Genomic DNA, 17,500 nt, shown 5'->3' with positions numbered 1-17,500 from the left:
AATAAACCACATCATAAGATGTCTCGTAAAATATTGTAACAAATTACAACATATTACAAATTTCTGGATACTCCATCTCATCAGGGTCGCATTATTGCCATCACCAATACTATTATTAGCAAAACACACACATCATCCAAGAGGGTGAAAGAATAATCGACGGCACGCAACCTACCATCGTTATTTTCTTACAGAATGTAAACAAACCAGTCAACCGAAATCCAGCGACGTACACCGCCCCGTTTACAGCGTAAAGATCCCTTGCCAAAAATTCATCCCCCATGTACATCAAGATTTCCTATCGGATCTTCCTATAACGATAGTGTATTAATTAATTCATTAATTATACCCGCCCACGCACACGCACCGCACACCACCACCCACATACCCACACCTACACCCACACACACATATACCTATACTTAGATACACACACCAATATATATTTTTATATGTATTTTTTATGTATAACCATACACACAAACACATATACACACAAACACATATATACACTCACATATGCATGCATATACATATACAAACATACAGATACACATGCACCCACATAAACGCGCACAGATACACACACACATTTACATATATACGCATACATACTCACATACACACATGCGTACATATGTACATACATACATATAGCTATACCTCCATATATACATCGATATATATGCACATACACACACACAAGCTTATATATGTTTACATGTACACACATACACATACGTCTCCATACACACATATATACACACATACACTCTCACGTGTCTCCACATGTATACCTACACCCATATACATATACACTCATATATTTACGCCACAGACCTAATTCCAGTAAGATATATAGAGATGAATATTTTTCCGGGATACCCTATTGAAATGTGCATAGGTTTGGCTTATTGTGGTTGTTTCTGTTATTATAATTGTTGCTGCAATAAAGTATCTTCAATGCATTGATTTTGAGCTCTATCCTTTAAGAGACATGTATACATATATATATATATATATATATATATATATATATATAGGGAGAATTCACAAAAAAAAACAAAAGACGAAGACAGGCGGTGTAGACAACAAACAGATGTATTAGTTTAACGCTCGAGACGTGAAAAATTCTTTAACCTTTCAAGCCTACGCTCTTCCACAGAAAGGAACACAGAAAGAAACAGGGAGAGAAAATAAAGTATGTGTAGTGGCTAGCGATCTATCAAGGCAAATGGTGGACAGAGGGGTCACACAGGAAAGCTAGGAAGAAGGGGAGATAATAAAGTAGTGGTGATCCCAGAAGGAAGGTGCACGTGCGTGTGTATAAGAGTGGGTAGGAGTGAAGAGAAGAGAGAAAGAGGCTAGGAGTGAAAAGAAGTAGGAGTCGGAGCAAGAGTTTAGAGGTGAATGGGAGAAAGTAGGTATGAGAGGAAGAGAAGAGGGGAGGAGAGTTGAGCCCATGTGACGCAAAGGAGCGAAGAGAGAAGATTAATCCCTGTTCACGGCAAAGACGGGAGTCCGGATGGCCCCTGTGCAAGGACAATCCGAACATAGACAGAGTGACCGGTAGAGCGGAAATGGCGCGAGACCGAGGTGTTGTTGCCGAGTCGGATGTCTCGAAGGTGTTCTGCGAACCGGTCAGCCAAGTGGCGTCCCGTTTGCCCGATGTATAGAGAGGAGCAGAGAGAGCAGGAGATGTAGTAGATGACATTGCTATATATATATATATATATATATATATGTATATATATATATTGATAAGAAGGACAACAAAAGAAAGAAAGAGACCTCGATATTATGTAATTAGAGGAATTTATCTGTAAAAATATGTGACACATATTCGGTAGCCATGATAAAACTCCGAGTTTCGGATTCCGGGGTGGGAGCCCACGCCAACATCTCTTCAGTTATCCGGCCATTGAAAATTCCTGTGAAAAATGACCATTAAACAAAGGGAAATATAGTGTGGTTGACCGTCATTAAGACAAAAGAGCTATAGACCGCTATACCTATGCTAACATGACAGTCGAGATAGTTAGGACTATGCATTTCTCTGAGCCAGATTGATTTTAACTGAGTTAGAATTTTCAATTCATAATTGAAATTTATGAATAATCCTAAATTTTCGTTGTACGGGTGTGAATCAAATAGCTAACATTACAGATGTTGTCTTTAGGCTGATCTTTGAGATAAAAAAAGAATCCGGTTATCGAAAGGTGCTTTAGATCTGTGCGTAGTGTAAACCACTTGTTGGGATCATGTGTTTTTCAGAATCACGGGAGATTGAACGGTGTTCAATTTGTTGCCTAAATTGGTCTGAATAAGTTTTCTAATTGAGACGCCATATAAACTATTGAACAAGGTGGACATTGGATAGTGTTTGGATCGACAAATATATCTATGGCAGGTTTGGATATTTAAATCCATTATACTGCAATGATGAAAGAGTGAAACAAAGAGACAGATAGGAAATTTTATAACATTTAGATAATTACATTGCTTTAATGTTAATGACATATATCAACTAAAACATATCTTATATTATAATAATAATAATAATAATAATAATAATAATAATAATAATAATAAGAACACCGGGGAAGTTTAACATGTGAGTACGATAAATCACTGCTCCGAAACTTATCCAAAAACATCGGAAATAAAGACATCGCATGGAGCCCAAATATAGCTGACAAAGGGTTGGACTATACCCGAGTAAGTAATACTCATTGAAATTTATTCCTATTTTTCCAAATATGATGATGTATTTTAACTTGATACCTCCACTACCCGAACAGCGATCGTAAACACACGTGTTACATCAAAATACAGACCATCCCCAAACCCAAACACCATATACAAAAAATAGCTGACAAAGGGTTGGACTATATCCGAGTAAGTAATACTCATTGAAATTTATCTCTATTTTTACAAATATAATGATGTATTTTAACTTGATACCTCCACTACCCGCACAGCGATCGTAAACACACGTGTTACATCAAAATCAGACCATCTTCGAACCCCAAAACACCATGTACAAAAAAATTACAGACATATTAAATAACACCGGTATTATTTCACCCAAGAATAACAACCGAGAAGTACGTACTGTAAGCTTGTTAAGAAAAAAATACGAAGATATGAACGTGCAAAACAATCTGACAACAGAAATAAACGAACCGGTACCCTACGAAAACGACGACCGTCAAAATAAAGGGCCGGACGTTGTTCCTCATGTCCCGCAAACAAAACCAAAACGGCATAAATGGACACGTGAGGAACACATTTCGATCCTACACGCCTATTTCACAGCAGTACTCTACCCAAAAAACGAAAACGCAACAACACATACATATAAAACATGGAAGAAAAATAATGTAAATATAGACCTCGATAAAACAATGAACCCTAACAAACTAGCTAACATAAGAAGATATATTCTAAAAGCAAAAAAAAATATCAGAAATAGAAATAGAGCAATTGAAAGAAAAAATACATCAGGAAAATCTAGATAGTAGTCACACAGCAATGCCAAATAATAATATAAACACTGAGATAGCAAAACACGAGGACAAACGTAACATGCCCGGCAAAAACGAAGTAAACAAAAAACAACAAACCCAGACCGTAGACATGTATAATAGTGTACAAAAATCACCAATCCAGAACACCACAGACAAACATATGAATGAAAAGGAAGGCAAAACAAATATAAAGCCTGGAAATAACGAAGGGAAACCTAATAATTACGATACTATGAAAATGAAAATAACCGAAGAACTGAAAACCACAGATCTTAGAATGGACCACAGATTATATCTCCCAAAAATCAAAATAGACAATAAAACAACATCAATAATAAATAGCATAAACCTGGCCGTCACGGAACTAACAACCACAGAAACAACAGGCAATATCACTGAGCTAAATGACATGATATATGCGGCAGCCACTGCAGCCACAAAAGAAGCCGGATACTCACTCAAACCCATCCGAACAGGAGTTCTACCACCCAAACAGACCTTGTGGATAAATAACATCCAGAACAAAATTAAAAAAAAGAGAAAAGATTTATCGATTCTCAACGAAATTAGTAAACAATCAACACTACTAAGTAACAAGAAGAAAGCAAAAATACTGTACAAATACAGCATTACAGAAAAAGACTTACCTGAGGCAAAAGAAAAACTAAAGCAAGACATCCTTGCCAAAGCACAGAGGATCCGCCGGTATGAGAAACGCCAACGTTTCTTTGAACAAAACAAACAGTTCAAATCCAACCCCAAAAAACTCTACCAAGAACTGGGTAAAAATAAAATAGACATTACTTCAGCACCAACAGCAGAAGAACTAGAGAAATTCTGGAAACAAATATGGTCGGTGAGGCAACAACCCCAAAAAAGGACCATTAAAACAACGAACTTAGCACCTGAGCAACTCTGGGCCCCTATAACAACTGAAGAGGTCACCCAGACACTGCAAAGACTAAGCAACTGGAAAGCACCTGGACACGACAAGATCCCCAATTTCTGGTTAAAACACCTGCCAGCAATGCATAAAAAGCTGGCAGAAAACTTTAACAACATAATAGCAGATCCAGAAACAATGCCTGAATGGCTCACAAAAGGGAAAACCATCTTAATCCCCAAATCCACGGAAACGGAGAAACCACAAAACTATAGACCTATAACCTGTCTCCCTACGATCTACAAAGCCTTTACTGCAATAATATCACAGAGAGTGAGTAAACACCTGGAAAATAACAACCTGTTTCCAGAAGAGCAGAAGGGATGCTGCAAGGGCTCATACGGCTGTAAAGATCAATTATTGATCAATAAAGCCATAACTGAAGACAGCCGCAGAAAGAAGAAAGGCCTCAGTATGGCCTGGGTGGACTACCAAAAGGCTTTCGACAGTGTTCCCCACACGTGGATTCTGGAAACACTAGCCATAAACAAGGTGGCACCAATTATCATAAAATACATAGAGCACTCAATGAACAAATGGCAGACAGTGCTACAGCTCCAAACAAAAGAGGGACTTGTGAAAACGAAAGCCATCCCCATTAGAAGAGGAATATTCCAGGGAGACACGCTCTCTCCACTCCTGTTCTGCCTGGCACTCACACCTCTAACAGAATTGCTAAATAGAACTGGATGCGGTTACAAATGCTATGGAAAAACAGTCAGCCACCTTCTATATATGGATGACCTAAAATTATATGCAAAAAACGACAAAGAGCTAGAAACACTACTACAGACAGTACACGGCTTTACCAAGGAAATAGAAATGAAATTCGGATTAGAAAAATGTGCCAAAGCAACCCTGAAAAGAGGAAAATTAGTTAAAAGTAGCAATATAACACTAGATAAAGCCAATGAAATAAGAGAACTAGACGAAAGCCAACCATATAAGTATTTAGGAGTCAATGAACTAGATAGGATACAACATACACAAATGAAAGAAAAAATAAAGAAAGAGTACTATAGACGAGTTAGATCAATACTAAAAACAGAGCTCAATGCTAAAAACAAGATAATGGGTATCAACACTTTAGCTGTCCCAGTTATAAGCTACAGCTACAACATCCTTAACTGGACACTAAACGAACTATGTAAAATAGACAGGAAAACAAGAAAAATAATGACAGGATATAGGATGCACCACCCAAAATCTGACATAGAAAGGCTATATATACAACGCACAGAAGGTGGCAGGGGTCTTATACAGCTAGAAAACTATTATAAAATAACCACCATAGGACTGCAAAAATACCTACTCCAGAAGCAAGGGAAACTAATACAAATAGCCACAAAACACGAGCAAGACAAAAAACTGTTTTCAGTATTTAAGGAAGCTGACAAATACAAACAAGAAATCACTCTACCTAACAAATACGAAGAAGAAGAAGAAGAAACAACAAAAGCTATAAAACAAATGAAATCCAAACTAAAACTAGAACAGCAACGGACCATGATAAAACGATGGCAAGAAAAGCCCCTACATGGTAAATACTGGGCTAAACTAAATGCGAAAGAAATAGACAGAGAAAAATCCCAGCAATGGCTGAGAAGCTCAGGACTCAAAGCAGAGACTGAAGGATTTTTAATTGCTGCACAAGACCAAAGCCTCCCCACCAGAAATTACCAAAAACACATAATGAAAAGAAATATAACAAGTAACTGTAGAATATGTGGAGATGGACAAGAAACAATAAATCATATTATCTCTGGCTGCCCAGTCCTGGCTAAGAAGGAATATATTCACAGACACGACAGAGCTGGGACCTATATACACTGGAAGCTACGCCAACATTATGGAATAGCAACAGAAAAAAGATGGTATAAACACACGCCAGAAAAGGTCACAGAAAACGAGAAAGCAACCATACTCTGGGATATGCCAATACACACAGATAGAGAAATTAAGGCAAATAGACCAGATATAGCTGTCAAAGATCATGAAGGGAAAAAATGCCTTCTAATTGATGTTTCAATACCAGCAGATGACAATGTTTCTCTAAAAGAAATGGAAAAACTTTCAAAATACAAAGACCTGGAAATAGAGATAACTCGAATGTGGAATCTAAAAACAGAAACAATTCCTATCATAGTAGGTGCCTTAGGTATAATAAAAAAATATTCAGACAAATACATAACAAAAACACCAGGACTTACAAATATATATAACATACAGAAAATTGCACTACTGGGTACTGCACACATTCTACGCAAAACACTTTCAATACAGTAAACATAAGAGCACCACAGCAAACCACAGCACATACCCAAGGCGCACAGAGCTGCGCTCGGTAGTGAAGTGAAAGCACGTTATAAAAATAAAACTACTGAATAATAATAATAATAATAATAATAATAATAATAATAATAATAATAATAATAATAATAATAATAATAAAACAAGTAGAAATGTAATTAAAATTGAATACTTCAAAACAAAAATTATGATAAAATTTATTTGAATGACAAAATTAATTTTATAATTTATTCAAGTCCTAGAGTTCTATTTTTATTCTATCAGCAAATTCGTTTCTCGACTAACGCAACACAAACCAATAACTTGTTCTTTAAACTTGTCACTAAATATCACTGACAGTTTTTTTTTTTGTTTTTTTTTTCTGATTTCTCTGACTGCCATCAAGTGATAATTTAGTTACAGCATATTGTAAGATATTTTTGGCAGTATATTTACCAACATTACTTTCTATTGTCTCACCCCAACCCTATGGTTGATTCTGACTTTAATTGTCGATTCTAAATTTCATTTACAAACATTTCATTCTCTTTAGAGAACTTCACTTTACTCAAGAACCCGGGACCATATTTACTTCTATAAAAGTCATAGACTAAAAATTAGAAGCAGTATCGGACAGAGGACTCCACATCTCTGTCTTCCAGTCATTGTTATTACAGTTGTCTTTTGTACCCAAAAATACTGGTTTGAGTTGGCTGCGATTGGAAATCAATACCTTTAGGGTAAGATTGTTGTAGCTCATAATAGTTTCTTAATTTTGATTTTACTAACAATCTATTTTTTGCATGGTGCCTGTATTATTTTTACTCCACAGATGTGTGAGCTTTACCTACAAGTTGTCTGTTTGATGTTTGAAGTATATCGAGTCTCCATTCTTTGTCCTCTTTTTCATTTGCTATGTTAATTTTTTTGCGGAAGGGCATTAGTTTTTTAGCTGTTCTATGTTTTAAGTCTTCCTATTATTCTTGAGAGCTTTTCCTTCAGTGTTTTCTTCGACAGGTTATACACTCACTCTGCTCAGCAATCATATTTTCTTTCTCGCCACATAACAAAAGAGGAGTGCCACTGGTTGTTACTGTTAGAGGAAAGGGTATCTGTTCTCGTGTTTCCAGAACTGTGTATAAAGCGATTTCTCTGCCGTTTTGGAATTTTGATTGACAGCGGTCTGGAAACTGTGGTTTGTTGTTTTTGTTGCTGTCTCGATTCTTATTTTTACTTTCATTTCCCCATAACCTTTGCTTAGCCTTTCTGTTTCTTCAGGGCAAAAGGCATTAAAGGGTCTTTCTACTACGACAAATGTAGCGACTAAGCAGTTTCCCCCGTATCGTCAATCTTTTACCCATTCTTTCGGCATAGTCAACTGTGCAGTTTCATTTACATTATTTACATTTCACGGATATTTGTCCTCATCTTATTTGTTGTTAACCTCCAGCCTTCATCAGGTGTCTTGGGAAAATTTCGAACCTGGGTTGTCTAAGGTATTTTTCGATGTTATTTTTATTCAGGTCACTGCCTGAAACCACTACGCCATATGCCCGTGAGCAATTATGAAGTGAATTTTAGGGCTTATAAATCTAATATTTTTCTATCCTTCCTTAATACCGGTTCCCATATGTTATTCATATCTACACTCGGTCTGCTTAGGAGGTTGTTGTCCTAGCATATGTGCTAAATATAGAAATGTATGTGCAGTTTCAGTCTAGCTTTGTGGTCTTTGTGAATCATTTTGACATGTAAATCCATTTTGACGTCCCTTCACCACAAGTCGCATTCCGATAGCTCTGAGTTTTTTCTTGTTTTTTTCACTTGCCCATATTGCAATACTGATGTGAGAACCAGCCACTAATCTACAAGATTTCTGATGTCTCTTATCATTTGCATTTTTGCCCCACGTACTGGAGAACACTGAATAAGTAGAGGTATGTTTGACAATTTCAGCTTACATTTTGGTTGAGTTCTTCGGTTGAGAGGATTTCTTTGAAGATAGATTCAGGGTAGATTTATCCCATACCATCGTTTTTAAAGCACAAATGTATAATTTTGTATTCACTGCGGCAAAGAAACACATTTTGGTCTCAGAGAATTCTCTCAACTTCTTCTTATCTGCTTGCAGCTTTAAGTCAAAACATTATGTTATGTTCGTTGAAAAATGAAGGCAATTAACTTTAACACAATTACTATATGAGCGATTTAACGTGCATATGTCGCCACTGTTGTTGTTGTTGCTCATATTGCTATCTTAAAAACTACCTGTTAGACCGTTCGGAGTATTTTTACATCATTAACTGGTCATTTTTAAAGGTTCATTCTTCTCTTCTTTTTATTCAGCTGTGAATTTTGATTTTGTGTTGTTTTTCCTCGTTTGCTGTTGTGATGTTTTGTTGTAACCTGTAAATTTTTTAAGTGAAAAGTTTAAGTGTAAATACATTAATAGACGTCTGAAAAAGAAAACCTATTTTAATTATCTCGCCCCTTCCCTGACAGAATACTTCGTGGAGCAATACTCTCCATGAAGTATTATAAGAATTTTCAACAAGTACTCTAAGGAAAATTTAATTTCATAATAATATAAAAATGGCATATTCTCAGAGCATCGTGTATGCGCGAATGTACACTTTGAGAATCAATAATCCTTTCTACCATTGGCACAAGGCATCGAATTTGTAGGGAAGGGGCTAGTCGATTACATCAACCCCAGTTCTTGACTGGTACTTAATTTATCGACCCCGAAAAGATGAAAGGCAAAGTCAACCTCGGCGGGATTTGAACTCAGAACATAGCGGCAGAAGAAATACCGCTAAGCATTTTGCCCGGCGTACTAACAATTCTGCCAGCTCGCCGACTTTTTGAGAACCTATAATAGAAATTATTATTATTATTATTATTATTAATATTATTATTATTAGTAGTAGTAGTAGTAGTAGTAGTAGTAGTAGTAGTAGTAGTAGTAGTAGTACATAGAATATATATATATATATATATATATATATATATAAGCAATGTTAATTCTCTAAATGAAGTATTAACAGTAACTGCACGATAAAGTGTAGTATATTGCCACTTAAGTGTGGCTGACCCCTAGGGGTGGATAAAGCAACAGTAACATCCACCCCTAGGGGTCAGCCACACTTAAGTGGCAATATACTACACTTTATATATATATATATATATATATATATATATATATATATATATATATGCGCGTGTGTGCATTGACCCAATATATATTTTATGCTTTCTTTCAACCTAAAAATAATCATCTTGATGCAATTTGAACACAGAATGTAAAAGAACAGAATTCAATTTCTGCCACACGTGATGATGAAGATTATGATGGTGCTGCTGCTGCTGATGATGATGAGGATGATGATGGGGATGATGATGATGATGATGATGATAATAATAATAAGAAGAAGCAGAAGAAAAATTTAAAATTATTTCCTAATATTTTATTAAATATTTTTCACCATACAATATATATTCATATATATATATTCATATATATATATATATATATATATATATATATATATATATATATATATAATTTTTTTCTTATTTCCAGATTTACATTTTTAAGCTTAAGAAAAACATGTAGAATATGACTAAAAGTCTAAACAGATCTTCTTGATTTGTTTCTGTTGGTTTATATTCGCATTTTTTCTTTTTTATTTATTTTATTTTATTATTGGCCTCTTCATTTATTCTTGACATCAAACATCCTCTTTCAATACATATTTTCACCATTTTTTTTCTTTATTGTCCATTCCATATTTATTCTTTTACCAGTATTTTTTTAAATTTTTCTATTGGAACTATGTGATTTCTTTTCTTTTTTTTTTTTTTTTTTTGCGAAACCTTCTTGCCAAGTGATACTTTTTAATCATTTTTTTTTTAAATTTTACTTTTATGTCAATAAAACAACATAAAAATGCATAACAAATGAGTAACCAGGAGTAAGAGACAGTTTGGAATAATCAGGTAAAAAAACACATTGGAGAAGTTTTCCCTTTGATGTTATTTTTCAGTAAAACTTTGCTCTTTTTCTTTTTTCTTTGTTTATTTTTACTTTTGTTTTTCCAATAAAAGAAAGAATTGTATATGTATATACATGTTTTATATAAGATGTTACTTCTTTATCTTTCATGAAAAAGTATTTATTCATTTATTATTTTTTTTTTTTTTTTGTTTTGTTTCATGTTTTCCCCCTTTCAAAAGTTGTCTTGTTGACACATGTTTATTGTGTTTGAAAATTGTTGTCGGATATGATCAGTCTCACATATAAATATATTTATTTGGTGGAGTTGTTAACAGTGATTGATTTTGACAAAGCAATGAGGCCAAAATTGTGTATGTTGGTAGGGAGAAAAGAGTATATTCGATGGAATTAAACCCAGTAATTTACTGGCATTAATTTAAGTGCTACACTTAACCCCAAAATATGAAAAGGCAAATTTTGCCCTGGCAGGATTTGAACTTGGAAATGAAAAGAACCAAATTAGTTATATGTGCAATGATTATAACAACATATCATCCCAAGTGCTAGCCCCTCAAATACAAAGCAATACAGCCAAAGGTAATTTAAATAATTGACCAGAACTAAAGATGGAGATAATCAGGACACTTACTGCTGTTGAACTATAATAGACAGATTGGTCTGGAGTGGAGTGTTGCACTTTCATACTTGTAAAATAGAAAGTGTCAAGTGTTCCACATGCATCATTTCCAGTTGGCTTTTATTTCTAATTATTACTTCATCATAACTGAATTTCAGCATAAATTTTCTTCAATAATACTGTCTATTATGTACGTCAACTTCAGCAATTATCCAACTATGTTACAGTTATAAAGCAGAAAATTTTACATAGCCAGGCTTTACTTCAACATATATTCAATCTAGTTCGCATATGCATACATACATTGTATATTTATATATATTTCCTGATAGTGTTTCATTTTATATTATATCATATATATCATATATGTGTGTGTGTTTGTATATATATATATATATATATATATGTGTGTGTGTTGATATATATATGTATATATGTATGTATACATGTATTGATATTTTGCTTAGGCATACTTATACTAACCTGGAGTTAGAATGAATATATATATATATATATATATATATATATGTATGTACATGCTTCAGAATAAGCATTAGTCATTAGTCAAGTACAAAGCATAATATGAAGTTAAATAAATGAGAAGTGAACAGGAAATTATGTTATAAATTTCATTAGCTTACAGCTGTTTCTGGTGTACGACACATTGTACTCAGTCTGTCTTGTATCCAAAACAGGCGTAAGCCAATGAAGTTCTAAAAAAGACTTCTTGTTCTCTGGTCATTTATTTAATTATATATATATATATATATATATATATATATATATATATATATATATATATATATATATATATATATATATATATATATATATATATATATATATATATATATATATAAATGGAGTCACATGCAGGTATTATTTAAATCTTTAGATTTAAATAACACTTGCGTTTACCTCCATTTATTTATTTATCTATATTATTCAAAAACATTTCACATAAACCTGGGGTGGGGGTTCTACCTTTATCAGTAGGCTCTTACATCTTTGGTACTTGTTTGAATTTTTGCTACCCTGGTATCAATTTATTTATTTATTCTATGTTATTTGTAAACAATGAAAACACATACATTTATATATATGTGTGTGTGTGTATGTGCGTGTGTGTTTGTATATATACATATATGTGTATGTGTGTTTGTATATCTATGTGTATATATATATATGTTTATATGTGTATATATATGTATATACATGTATGTATATATACATATATATACATGTATATACATGTACATATATATATATATATATATATATATATATATATATATATATCATTATATATGTAATATATAATATATATATATATATATTATATATATAATATATGTATATATATCCATTATATATATCATGTATATATATATATATATATATATATATATATTATTGTTATTATATATTTATGCATCATTATATATATATATATAATATATACATATATGTATCATAAGATATGTTTTATTATAATATATCTATATATCATTATCCATTCATATATATAATTATATATAAAAAAAAATATATATATATATATATATATATCATATATATATCATTATATATATATATATATATATATATCATATATATATCATTATATATATATCATTATGATATATGTATATATACCATTATGTACATATATATATATATCATTACATATATATATATACATCATTATATATATATATATATATATATATAATTACATATATATATATAATTATATATAAATATATATATATATATATATATATATATATATATATATATATATATATATATATATATATATATATATATATGTATATAATATGTCACAATTGGTTATCATAATAAAACTCAGACTCTGAGTTTTATTATGACAACTATCTAACTGTCGTATATTATATTTATAGATAAATTCCCCCGTTTACATAATAACGAGGTCTCATTCATTCTTTTGTTATATTATTATTATTATTATTATTATTAATATATATATATATCCTCATTATACATATATATTATGATGTATATATATATATATATCATTATATATATGTATTTAACTTGATATATATGTGTGTGTGTGTGTGTGTGTGTGTGTGTGTGTGTGTGTGTGTGTGTAGATATATATTTAAGGAGTAAATTATATTGACAGTAAGTAATACTAAAAAAAAATGATATACCATGTACAAGGACTGACTGTACAAGGACTGACTCTAAGTTTACAATGATCTTGAGGAAATTTAATTAAGCTTTTGTGATCATAGTTTGTTTTACACTGATTTTTTTCATATTTATTTTTTATTAGTATGACCTCAGTAAATTTTCTGAAATTATTTCATATTTTTCTTTCTATTTTGGAACATTTATAAAATGTAAAATATTTTGATATATAAAATTTCATACTATACAACTGATAACTAATATCTTTGAATATATCTTGAGCTAGGTTTGTTGTATCATATAGAAAAATATTATTTTGCATTGTCAAAAAACATTATACAAAGAAGCAAAAACCATAATTCATATAAGTAACATTATAATGACAACAATATATGTGCTCTGAATTAACACACCGTAACAAAATGTATAATACACATATGACATATAATACATTAGTTAAGACTAATAATATTTGCACAGGACACTAGCAGTATAGCTACCAAAGGAATATATATTTAGTTGTTTTTACTCCAATGTAGCAGTCTCTCAACACAGTGTTTTCTGACTTTGAAATAAGAAATCATATCTTCGAAGTCCAAAATCTGAGGACAAGATATCAATGAAACAAATCAGATAGCAACAGTTAGAATGAAGAATGTTCAAGTTTCATTCAAACACTTATGAAAATTCTAAAATTATTAATATAACTAGTGTGTCAGGACATTGGATTAGTGCAGTATACTCAAGGAAAACACATAATTACATAGAAAAGCAACACTTACAAATACTGCACAGAAACAATAGTGGTATTTTCGAAATACAATAACACAAGAACACCTTATGGAGTATTGCAGAGATCTGACAAACCGACAAACATTGCTCTCAAACAAATTTAACGTTCAATAAAAGTCAATAATATTAACATTTCATTGAAAGAAGGTAAACTGTAGATGGAAATTGTTGATGAAACATTTGTTGCTGTGTTTTCGTTACATTACATTACTATTCCGTGTATTTTCCACCATCTCATATCCACCAGTTGCTCGTATTTCTTTAGTATCTTGCATGTTTGTGTTCTTGTACACGAATACATACACACACACATACACCCACATGCACACACAGAGGCTTATACATATATACATTTATACATATGCATATGTGTGTGTGTGTGCATGTGTGTGTGTGTGTGTGTGTGTAAATATATATGTGTATATATATGTATATCTTATATATACAGGGTGCTCCAAAACTATGTATACACATTTTAACAGCTGATAGCTAACTTAATTTTCATTTCTTTCTAGATTTAATCCTAGATTATGATGTCAACAAAGAAAATTATCTTCAAATACTATTTAGAACTTTGAAAATGCAGTCAAAATATAAAGACAATTTAGAAGGGAATTCCAAACACATCCAAATATGCCGGCTATCCTCACTGGAATTAGAGGTAAGTTTGAAGTAGATGGAGCTTTTCGAAATATCCACATGAATCTTTTTGGAAGACCACAGAAGCTGATGAGCCCAACAAAGCAAGAAAGAGCACTGGAATTGTATTCCCAGAAGATCTATATTCAAGAAGATCCATGCAGCAAATGAGTCATGATAAGAATTTCAAATTTCCATCACATTTTGAAATGTTGTGATTGGAAAAGTTACATTCCAAGAATAGTCCAGGATCTCAGAGAAGATGCTGACTGGAGAATGAAGTTTTGTGAGGAATACTTGGCAAGATGTATAGTAGATGCAGACATTTCAGCAAAGTTTGTTGAGAATGATGACATTATATCTAAATCACAATTGCACATACTGTGGACCTGCAAATCCCCATATTCATGTTAAATGAAGAGGAGTTACAATCTGGTGTGGCTTATCGCCAAAAAGATTCATTGCACCATTCATTTTCAAAAGTAATGTGACGGAATGGAGCACCTCCATACTACCATAGCAGACCTTTCTCATGAAAGGTCTACTTTCATGAGAATTTGCCAAACAGATGCATTGGGTACAGAAGGCTCTGTAGAATGCATTGCATATTCGTTGATCATCACACACTAGACAATGTTTATGAAGTTACTTAAAAGATAAAGTTTATGGTACACAACCAACAACAGTCAATTAATTAAGAGCAGCCACTGAATAGCCAAGCACACGAATGCTATATGAAATGTTTCTTAGTGTTTGCGATTTCATTACTTTGCATTATTGGCTGTACCAGTATTAGATAGGCAATAAGCCTTAAAACAAATAATCATAGAAAATATAAATTCCCTATGTATATTATATTAAATTTAGAAAATGAAATATATTATAAAAAACCCTAAATATAACATAATTCAGTGTGTATATGTATTTTTGGGACACACTGTATACATTCTTATATACATACACACAGAAATACATACATACATACATACATACATACATACATACATATATATATATATAAATTGGATCTTTGCACACACACACACACACACAAATATGTATGTATACACACACATATGTATATATATATATATATATATATATATATATATATATATATATATATATATATATATATTCATAAGTATAGATGACAGTATATATATGCATACATATATGTGTATTATGTATTATGACTGCATACATATATATTGTGTGTGTATGTGTCAGTGTGTGTGTGTGTGTGTAAGAATATATATTAATTAGTACTTAAATAAGACTTAGAGTTTGGTCTGTCGTGAGTTCTAGGAATGTAAAAGCCAAGGTTTACCCAGGTTTCCATGGCATGAATGTGACTTAATTTACAACACTTACACCTGAAGAGGATGCAGGAAAGTATATGTGCAGGAAAGTTACAGCATTCAGTTTGCAGCTATTCTTGGAAATGATTTTTAGCGAGCTGGATTGTAGCAGCAGGAGCTAAAATGCTTTGCTAAAAAAAAAAAACAAAGAAATGACTGCTCAAGGAATTGAAACCACTATATTTTGATTGTAAGTGCAACATTCCAAACAAAAGTCATGTAATTTACATACATATAAAATGTATATTTTACACATGTCAGGTGCATGTGTAATTATATATATCCTATAGATGTATGTGTTTCAGTACAATTATATGATTATATCTGTATGTAAAAGTATATATATATATATATATATATATATATATATATATATGTGCGTGTGTTTGTATGTATATATGTTTGTGTAAATGTATATATATATATTATGTATGTATAAATGTATATATGTGAATATATGTATAAATATCTATATAATACATGTATGTATATATATGTACATTTACATATATATGCATTTATGTATATTTATGACCATGATCATGGGCATTTATATTTTTATATATGCCTAGATATGTATATATATATATGTATATAGATATATATATATATATATATATATATATATATATATATATATGTATGTATGTATGTATGTATGTATGTATGACACAAACTGATGCAAATCATGTTTAAAGAAATGCTACAAATGAGACTGGAATATTTTCTTCACAAAGGAAAGTTATTTATAATGTCTTCAGAAAATGTGTAAACACTTATTGATAAATAATTTTTTTTTCATATGCATATATATATATATATACATTAAATATTATATTCATTGATTTTTGACATTCATTTCAACATTAACCAAACTTGATTAGGTTAAGGCTGGATTCATTTATAAACTCACTGGTGATCGTGATGCAAATTTGGAATGTTGCACTCAATCTTGCTAGCTACTGTACTAAACAGAGATGATGACACCTCGACAGTTATTTAGTGAGTTATATATAATCATCCACGCATTTGCATACCTGCATTTGCATACATATACATACATATATAACTATATATATATATATCTGTATATATGTATATATAATGGCATATATATGTATATATATAGGCATA

At 31.7% G+C, this 17,500-nt stretch overlaps 1 protein-coding gene across 1 annotated transcript in view; it reads right to left on the bottom strand.

The window, feature by feature from the left end:
* Positions 1-13,754: 13,754 nt before the first annotated feature.
* Positions 13,755-17,500, bottom strand: part of LOC106873950 (transmembrane protein 196-like) — a 272,654-nt gene continuing 268,908 nt past the window's right edge. The window contains exon 4 of the transcript XR_008265170.2: positions 13,755-16,497. The gene's annotated coding sequence lies outside the window, so the exon portion shown is untranslated. The remainder of the gene's footprint in view (positions 16,498-17,500) is intronic.

Source organism: Octopus bimaculoides, chromosome 11 (genome assembly GCF_046866305.1).
Source record: "Octopus bimaculoides isolate indiv1 chromosome 11, ASM4686630v1, whole genome shotgun sequence".
Taxonomy (NCBI): Eukaryota; Metazoa; Mollusca; class Cephalopoda; order Octopoda; family Octopodidae; genus Octopus; species Octopus bimaculoides.
The sequence above is the reverse complement of the archived record's forward strand: the minus strand, read 5'-3'. Positions and strand labels throughout refer to the sequence as shown.